Here is an 8,859-nt window from a genome sequence, read left to right on the forward strand (position 1 = left end):
GTTGAGCGAGGGGAACAAACCAGACGTTGCCCCCAAGGAAGGTGGGGGCTCCGCCCGCACCCTTCCAACATCCTGTGTCCACCCTCACCCAGCACCCTGGGGTGGCCCGGCCCATCTGGTCTCCCTGGCACCTCCCTGGTGTCCCCAGACGGCTGAACCAGCAGCTGGTGGAGTCCTGGGCTGGCTCCAGGAGGCCTCGGGGATGAGGTCATGGACACGACTCTGGGCCTGGCAAAGCCCCCAGTGGTCATCTGTGGGCCGACCCCCACCCAGAGGGCAATACTGCAGCCCCTTGGGGCCAGGACTCAGAACAAAAGGCTAGTCTGGCACCCAAGGGTGAGCATCACCACATGCCTGCCTCTCAGACAGCAGCCTGTGGTCATGTCAATGCATGGCCTGGCCTGGCCCAGGAGAGAAGCCCATGGCTTCTCCAAGTGTGCTGGGGGCTGTCCAGGCTGTGCAGGCTGTGCCCCGAGAGCCCCCGGGTCCTCTACCCTGATGGGCTGGCTTGTGGGATCCACACACGAGTGGGTGTGTGTGTGAGGAGGCGTGTGCCTGCCTGACTGTCCACTCTGCTCTGACGTGTCCAGGGTGCGGTCTCTTCCTATCCACCTGCCCCCACCAGCCTCACTCTGCGCTTGGCCTGTTGTCTCTGCCTCCTCGATTCTGGTTTGGGATGTACTCAGCCTTCCTCAGACACGGCCATGTCTCAGGGCCCGGCGTTAGCCCCCACTCTCTGGTCCAGCCACATCACGGTTGTCGCTGTGCCCCAGAAGGGCTGTGGGCCACGGATGGGCACCACGCCCGCTCCTCCACACCAGCAGCAGCAGGACACTCCCCTGTCCCCGTGCCCAGCGCAGAGAGGGCCCATGGAGGACATGGAGAGCAGGGGCTGGGGGAGGGGCTGGGCAGTGAGCACACGGATGTCTCCCGCGTGTGCTGTGCCCGCGACCGTGCCCCTTCCTCGGCCCGGCCGGGCAGGGACGTCTCACTTTCCAGGGCGGTCCTCCCCTGCGCGGGGAGGTCGAGGTGAGCGTGCGCTGCGATCATTTTGCTTTGCCAACAGAAAACCGCCGAGAGGGGAAAAGGCAAACTCCGTTTCGCTTGGGTCAGCAGTGAGCCATTACAGATTAATGCGCGGAGAGGCAGGCGGACGGACGGGAGCCCCAAGGCGGAGGCAGCAGCGAGGGAGGGGGAGGGGCAGGGATCAGAGGCGGGGCCAGGCGGCGGACCACAGCAGGGCCAACGGCTTGGGGCCCTTCCTGGCTTCCCTCTCCCCGCCAGGTTCACTCTCCCTGGGCTCCTGCCTCAGCTTCCACCTGCCTCTGATCCCCCTAGAGGCAGGGCTGACCCAGGAGCCTCCAAAACAGGGCCCAGATCAGTGCCACACACCAGCCAGAATCCCGCTAACCGTGGCCACCTGGGGGTTTGTGCCCTTCACCCCACTGGACGCTGGCCCCTGGGCTGAGCCACAGGAGGCAGCACTCAGGGATCCAGGGCCAGTCTGAGAGGTGCTGTCACCCAAGCTCACAGTCACCGGCGGCGCGGGCAGGACGGGCCAGGGCCCCAGGGATCCGGAAGTGGGATGTGGGAGGCGCAAAGCGGGAGAAGCAGCACTTCCGCCCCTGAGCTCCTGGTGGGGCTCGGCCCCCAAGGCCCTGAGGAGGAGGCTGGGGGTTACAGGGCTGCTGGTCATGGAGGCCGGGAGGTAGTGCTGGAGCGCTGGGGCATCCCGAGCCCAGGACGCGGGGGGTACAGTGTGTTGCCAGCACCCCAAGCCGGAGCCTTTGCCGGAGAGGCTGAACTTGCTGCCTGGCTGCAGGGGACTCAGTGGTGGCCCCAGACATGCAGCCACCCAGAACTGTGACTGAGCCCCGGTTTAGGAAAAGGACCTTTGCTGGTGCGACCACTTAACGGTCTTGGGATAAGACCATCCTGACTACTGGGATGGGCCCTAAATCCACCAACGCGTTTCGCAGTAAGGGACAGAAGGGGCGAGGTCATGTGAGGACGGGCCAGTGACTGGAGTGGTGAGGCCGCTACCCAAGGACACCCGGAGACACCAGAAGGCGAAAGGGAGCACAAATGGTCCTCTCTGGCCTCCGAGCATGCACGGCCCTGCTGCTCTGCTAACCCTTCAGTCTCAGACTTTTGGCCTCCAGACCTGGGAGAGAACAAGTTTCTAGCACTCTAAGCCTCCAAGTTCATGGAAATACAATAAGCCAAACTTCCTCAAGGCCCCGAGTTTCTGGACCTCAGTTTATCCTTCCGTAGCGGACGTGACCCTACAGGGCTCAGGCGCTGGTTTAGAGTGGTGGGCTCAGCTCCATCGTTCATGAGAAACAACCCCCCACCCTGTTTGGGAAAGCCCGCCTCAACCCCAGATTCTGAAGCGTGTGGCTGGGGCACTCAGCCACAACGGCCTGAACATGTGCATTTCCAGACTTCCAGCCAGAGACTGACCAACTCAATGAGGCAGCCGCAGACACCCCTGACCCTGCCCCTCTCCCCGGGCCTCGGCGTCCTGGGGGTGCGGAGCCTTCTGTGCTGGCCCCCAGGGGCTGTGTGCCTTCGGGGTGTCTCACAATCTCTCAGATGGTCTGTGGGCTCAGCCCCAGGTGGAGGGGAGGCTGTTCTAGCTGTGGCCAGCGAGCTGAGGCCCCAGGACCATGGGGTGGCTCAGAGCCTGCGTGGAGCAGTGGCCGAGCCCCTGGCTGTGTGTGTTGTGGGGCTGAGGCCTGGGGGGCTCCCAGGCTTGGCCAGAAGCCCCACCCCACACACACACCCTGGCCAGGCAGCCTAGCAAGCTCTGCCCCGCACCAGGGTCTGTGCATTCAGGAGTCCTGTGGGCGGGTCCACCTCACCGAGCTCCTGTGGGGACGGTGCACCCAGGTGTGGTCACTGCAGGTGAACTTGGGAGTCCTCACTGGGGACGTCCGAGGAGTCGGAGTGCAGACCCGGCCCAGGGTCCGTGTGGCTCTAGCGGGGACACTCCCCCACTCACCCCCACGAACCTCCGTCTCCCAGCCCCAGGGGGTGAGGGCTTCCCCGGGCAGTGCGCCCCCACCTGCAGAGTGTTGCTGGGCCTCCTCCACTTCCCTACCTGTGAGCTCAGAGCCCTGCTGCAGGGGGCCGGGGGCCAGCCTCGGTCCTGGAGGGGACACGCCCACTGGGACCCCTCTGCTCAGGAGGTCGATTGTGTCAGCCGGGCCAGCACGTGCTCACACACACAGCCACCCCCTGCCAGGCCCTGAGGACCCCAGGCTGGGTCCAGGCCCACAGGGAGTGCAGGAAGACGCACCGGGCCTGGAGGGCGCGGTCACCCCGGAAATGCAGGAGGGCCCTCCTCACTCCAGGGACCCCCTCCAGGCTCCTGGGCTCTCACAGGCCTCTGCCACTTGCTGCCGCTCCCCTCCCCTCCTGCCAGGACCCGCCTTCACCACCGCCACCTGCCCGTCTTGCCCCACAGCTGGGGCCAGCGCTCAGACCAGCAGCAGCTCCGCCTCTGTCTCACCAGCACCAAGGGCTCCGCTGGCCAGCGCAGCACCGCCTCCCCACCCGTCCCCATGGCCACCAGCACCTCACCCCCACTGTCACCAGCATCCACGTCAGCACCCCCCACGTGGCCTCCGTCAGCACCCCTGACCAGCAGCACCGTCACCTCCATGGCTTCATGCCCCCACTGGGGGAGGGCACGACCTCGGGGTTGCACCCTGCTCCCAGAAGGCCCCTGGAGGCCCGGACCCTGAGGACTAGGATTCCCAATTCCGGGAGGACATCTGTGAGGCCTTTGGAGCTGGGTGTGGTGGGGTGGGACTCCAGGAGGCAAGCAGGTCAGGTAGGTCGGCTCAAGGAGACCCACTGGGCTTGGGCTGTCGGGGAATGAGGGGCGTGTCCCTGGAGGCTGGGCATGGTCTGGGGCTGGAGGGGAGGGCTGTGAGCAGGCCCGGGAGGGCTACCTGAAGCCTGGCAGAGGGTGGTTGGGCGGGAGGGGTTCGGGACAGCTTGGAGACCCCACAAGAAGATGCGAGGGGGAGAATCTCAAGGAGGAGGAGGGAGGGGAGCCCGGAGCACTGTCAGGGAGCAGAGAGAGGAGCGGCTGAGCCGGGGAAGAAGAGAAGGTTCAGCTCTTCCCCACCCCCAGGCCAGCCCTGCTCAGACTGGGTGGCTGCATCTGCAGGCCTTGCAGACCCTGAGGTCTCTGGAGGATGGAACTGGGATGAGTCCAGGAGGGGCAGGGCCCTGCTGGTCAGCGGCACAGACCAGGCTGGGGGCGGCCCTCCCAGGCCGGGTAGGAAGAGAATGGACAGAGGCCTGGGCAGGCCGCACCCGACGTCAGCCCCTGGGGTCAGAGCTCTAGCCTTGCCTTGACCAGGAGGAAGGCCTCTGCGGGCCTCCCTTCTGGGAGCGGGCCTCCTGCCTCACTGCCCCCTGTCTCTCACACACCGCCTCTGCTCTCTCCTCCGCAGCCTGGGGCCTGCGGGTGGGGGGCGGTGCCTGAGGCCCATGCCCACCCAGGTAGGGGCCCCGCAGGGTGCCTCCCTGGGCCCAGGCCTAATGCAGTATTTACCGCCCCCAGGCTCCACGCTCCCCTCCCCCTCGGCCCCTGGACGGGTGAGCCAGACGTGCATTAAGACAAGAGTGACTTATCGAGCTGTCAGTGGGAGCGTTTTAAGACAGAATTATAGGGGAGAGGAAAAAGATTTTTACCAAATTAATGAAAAATCAATCTGGCCTCAAAAATCCATTAGCCTTCATAATGCGCCGTTACAGGCGGAGCCGCACAATCCGATAGCAGCCGTTAAATACTGCAGCCCCCTCCCCCACTCATCACCCCTCGGTGCTTACTTCTGAGAATGACACCTGCTGCCCCGCCCCCCAGGCGTCCAGCCTCAGCCAGTCCAAGGCTCCCACCCAGAGCCCCTCGGAGGCCCGCACCCTGGACCACTGTCCAACTGAGCAGGCCCAAGGGTCCCCCAACAAGACCCAGGGCTCCCCGGGGATTGAGCGAGGTGGCAGTATGGTGAAGAGGGGGCAGACGGGATGGGGAGGCTGGCTGGGGGTGTGGGTGACGTCAGTGTCCACACAACTGGCCACACGGGCAGAGGCAGGCTGTGGTGGGCCAGGGCTCAGCGCGTGTGGCCGTGAGGGTCAGTGTCACCCGCGACGCTGTTGCCGGCTGCTGAGACGGGCTGGTGCTGTGCGGGTGAGGAGGCCCCGCCAGCCCGGGCGCTGCGCTGTTGACCCCTGGGGTGGGCATGCTAGGCCCAGGAGGACAGGGTGGGCCCGCTCCTGGGAGCTGCGTCCTACGGAGGCAGGTGGCGTGCCTGGACCTCCTCTCTCAGTGGGCTCTGTCACTGCATGGAGGCCACAGGGCCCAGGGCTTGGGGGCAGCAGGAGGCTTCTGGCTGACCCCAGACCCAGGTGTGACCAAGGGGCCTCCTTCCCCAGCAAGAGAAGGTGGCCAGTGGCGGGAGGTCTGCCATGCCCACCAGGGGCCTGCACTGGGCCAGGAGGCCAGATTGATTGACTTTCCATTAAATTGGCAAATCTCTCTCGATTTCTCCCCTCTCTCCTGGAACCCTGCCTTGAAACGCGGCTGGTCTGACAGCCGCATCCGTCAGCAGCCTGGTTCCCTCTGACCCTCCCAGGAGGCGCAGTCAGCACCCTCCTTTCACCGTGTCCCTGGAGGGGTACCCTCAGGCCTGACCTCAGTCGGGCAGGACCCCCGGGAAAGCCCAGGGCCCAGAGGGCAACCCCCTCCCCTGGTCCTTTTCCTCGGGGCCCCCCGCCCAGGTGCTCTAGTGACGGCCACACCCCCCTGCCCTGTGCTCCCCGTCTCTGCCCCCGCCCCACCCAGATCGTGTCTTACAGTCTTTGCTGGAGCCTCAACTCTGAGCTGTCACCCTCCTGTGTCCTCCTGGGGCTCTGCTCACCTCACTTGTTCACCATCCATTCATTCGCATGCTCTTGACCATCCTGGGGGCTCGCCCTGCCAGTCCCCGCTGCCCAGACGGGGCTCAGGCCTGGTCCCTGCCCCCGAGGTGTGAGTGGGGAGGCCAGGCAGGTGAGCAGAGGGCCCATAGGGTGGGGCAGGAGGCCAAGCTGGGGGGACAGAGGGGTCTGGCCACCAGGAGGGTTTGGGGCAGAAGTGGTGCTGGCTGGGGCCTCTCAGTGGGTATGGAGGAGAACGGCACGTGGTCAGCTGGGCAGGGGGAGCCCAGGGTGGGGGTAGCTGGAGAAACCCCTCGGGCCCTGCACCCACCCCTTTGCCCCTGGGGCTCGCTACTGGAATGGGTCACACTCAGGGGTCCTCCCACCATGGGGAGCCCCAGCCCAGGGGGGTGACCGCCCGGGGACCTGAGCAGAGGGGCGGCGGGCAGAACCAGTCCCCCAGCCCTGCGGCGCCCCAGCCCCTCACCCACCAGCTGGAGCCAGACAGTCAGACGGGCAGTGGCGGGCTGTGGTCTCGTGGATCAAATCCCAATTCATTAGCGGTGCAGGTCCGGGCGGGAGGGCTGGTGTGGGCAGGGGGCCGAGACCACGTCTGCGGTTTTCCAGGTGGCCTGGCCGCCTGGCTCCAGAGGCTCCCAGACCCCATCAAGCGAGCCTGTTCCCAATAATCAATCGGGGGTGGCGCTTGCCAACATGAATCCCTCAGACCGCGGGAGGCCCAAGGTGACTCGAGCCTGGCCTGGCCTCTGCGGGGTGCGTGGGGCGGCAAGGGCTGGGTGCTCTGTCCTGCGGTTCCCTCTCTGTCTTGGGCGCCCTGGTCAGGGGCTCTGCTCCCTTTTTCGCCCCCTCCCCTACCTCTGGTCCCTTGGGTGCCACCTCCTGCTCTGGTTCTTGCGATCACACCCCTCCCTCGCCAGTGGGGCACCATCAGTTCTCAGGCCTGTGCCTTCTCATACCTGAGCAGGTCTGGTGGCCCAGGACCAGCCAATGCAGGAGGGGGCCAGGCCCCCCAGGTCACAGGGCCCTGCGGAACAGGTTGGCAGTGTGCCTGCTAGGGTTCAGAAGTCACAGCCGAGTTTCCACTTGGCCCAGTATCAGGAGTGTCTGGTACCCCCACCAGGGTCAGCCCACTGGCCAGGTCTCAGCTCTGCCCATTGGTATGATGCCAAGGTAGCCTCAAGGATGCCCTAGCCTCAAGGATGCCCCGGCCTCAGGGTGGGCCCAGCAGAGCGTGGTGGGCACGAGGCAGGCGGCGAGTCTGCACCTGCATGCCCCCCATAACCCTGCACCCAGCCACACCTCCCCAGGGCCCGGCCCAGCCAGCATCCTCTGATCAATGGCCAGGCAGGACCTGACATCCCCAAGCAGGGGCTGGATCTGCTGACCCAGGCCGGCCGGCCCCATCCTGTCCAGTCAGTCGATAGCGGAACATCCCGTGCTGTGCTGCTCTCAGCACCCCAGGGACCCTTGGCCCTCAGAGACCCTCAGCAGGATGCCAGCCGGGACTACAGCCACAGCGGGCAGGTCCTGGGAGTTAGGTCGTTGGGTGGGCTGTCAGCTGCAGGCTCCTGGGCCTCTCCACCCCACCCGTCTCCCTGGTGGCCTCCAGGGCCCAACAGGGTGGCCCCCTCAAGCCACCTGGGGTTCTCTGCCAGGCCTTGCCCCCAGGCCTCCTGCAGGGCTGACCTCCCGCCTCTGAGGCATTGCCTTGTGGGGAGAAGAGCCTGACAAGAACTTAAACTCCCGCCAGGGCACTGGGAGGAATTCCTGGGCCAGACCACTCAGTTTAAAGAGCTTTCTTATTTTTAGCCGGACCACGTGGCATGTGGGACCGAAGATCCAACTCACGCCCCCTGCATTGGAAGAGTGGCGTCTCAACCACTGGGCCACCAGGGAAGTCCTAGAGGAGCTCCTAGGAGACACAACTGTCTCAGGGGTGGGGACCGTAGAAGGACGAGTCCCCGTCACCGAGCTGCTCACGACAGGGCCAGTGAGCGGCCCCCAGCACTCAGCTGGGGCCCTGCCTGCTCAGATGGCCGCCTCCTCTGTCCTCGAGATCAGGCCTGAGCTCCCCACACGGCTCGCACACCACGTCCTGCACTTGCGTGAGCAGCTCACCCATCAGGCGGAGCTTCCTGCCCTTAGAACAGGGGCTCCAGGAGGAGATTAGATTAGCCAGCCTGGGGGCAAGCCTGGACCATCAAGGGGCTGCCAGCCGGTGAGGACTGGGTCGCGGCTGGGGCCGTGGGGTGGTCGGTCAGAGGCTGTGTGGGGTGGGCAACCTCAGACAGCAGCCCAGGGCCCCTCAACCAGCAGGACCGCCGCCTTCGGCCCTTTGATCCACAGCTCCCCGGGTGCCCTAGTGACCTTTTCACTGCAGCGCTGGCCCTCCAAGCCCTGGACCCCGACACAGGTGTTCAGGTTCGTGGGGCTGAGCCTGAGCTTCTGTTTTAGTGCCCAGAGAGGTTCCGAGACCTGTCCAGTGTCACACAGCATTTGGGCAGTCAGTGGACCTAGACACTCACCTCTGGGCCTGTTCAGGCAGCTGGTTAGGATCTGACTGGGAGCCCCAAAGGGCAGGCCCACCTTCTGTCTGCCACCACACCCCCTGCCGTGGGCAACCCCCACTTCAGTGCAGAGTGGAGGCGGGAAGAGGCAGGGCAAGGCCCCTTTGCTCTCCGCCCTGGAGGGAGGCCACACCCAACGGCCCCCCGTGGCTGACTTGGCATGGGGACTTGGGTTTACCTGTTCTTGGAGCCGGAGTTTATGGATATTCCTGAAGCGGAAGGTCCATCAATTATCCTCGGAACATGGCCGTTTCTCTACTGGGAGAACATGCAGTTTTCTACACCTCAGAAGAGACGCCGGGGTGGATCGATCGCTAAGCGAGTACCATCTAAATCC

This window comes from Bos mutus, chromosome 14 (genome assembly GCF_027580195.1).
Source record: "Bos mutus isolate GX-2022 chromosome 14, NWIPB_WYAK_1.1, whole genome shotgun sequence".
Lineage (NCBI taxonomy): Eukaryota > Metazoa > Chordata > Mammalia > Artiodactyla > Bovidae > Bos > Bos mutus.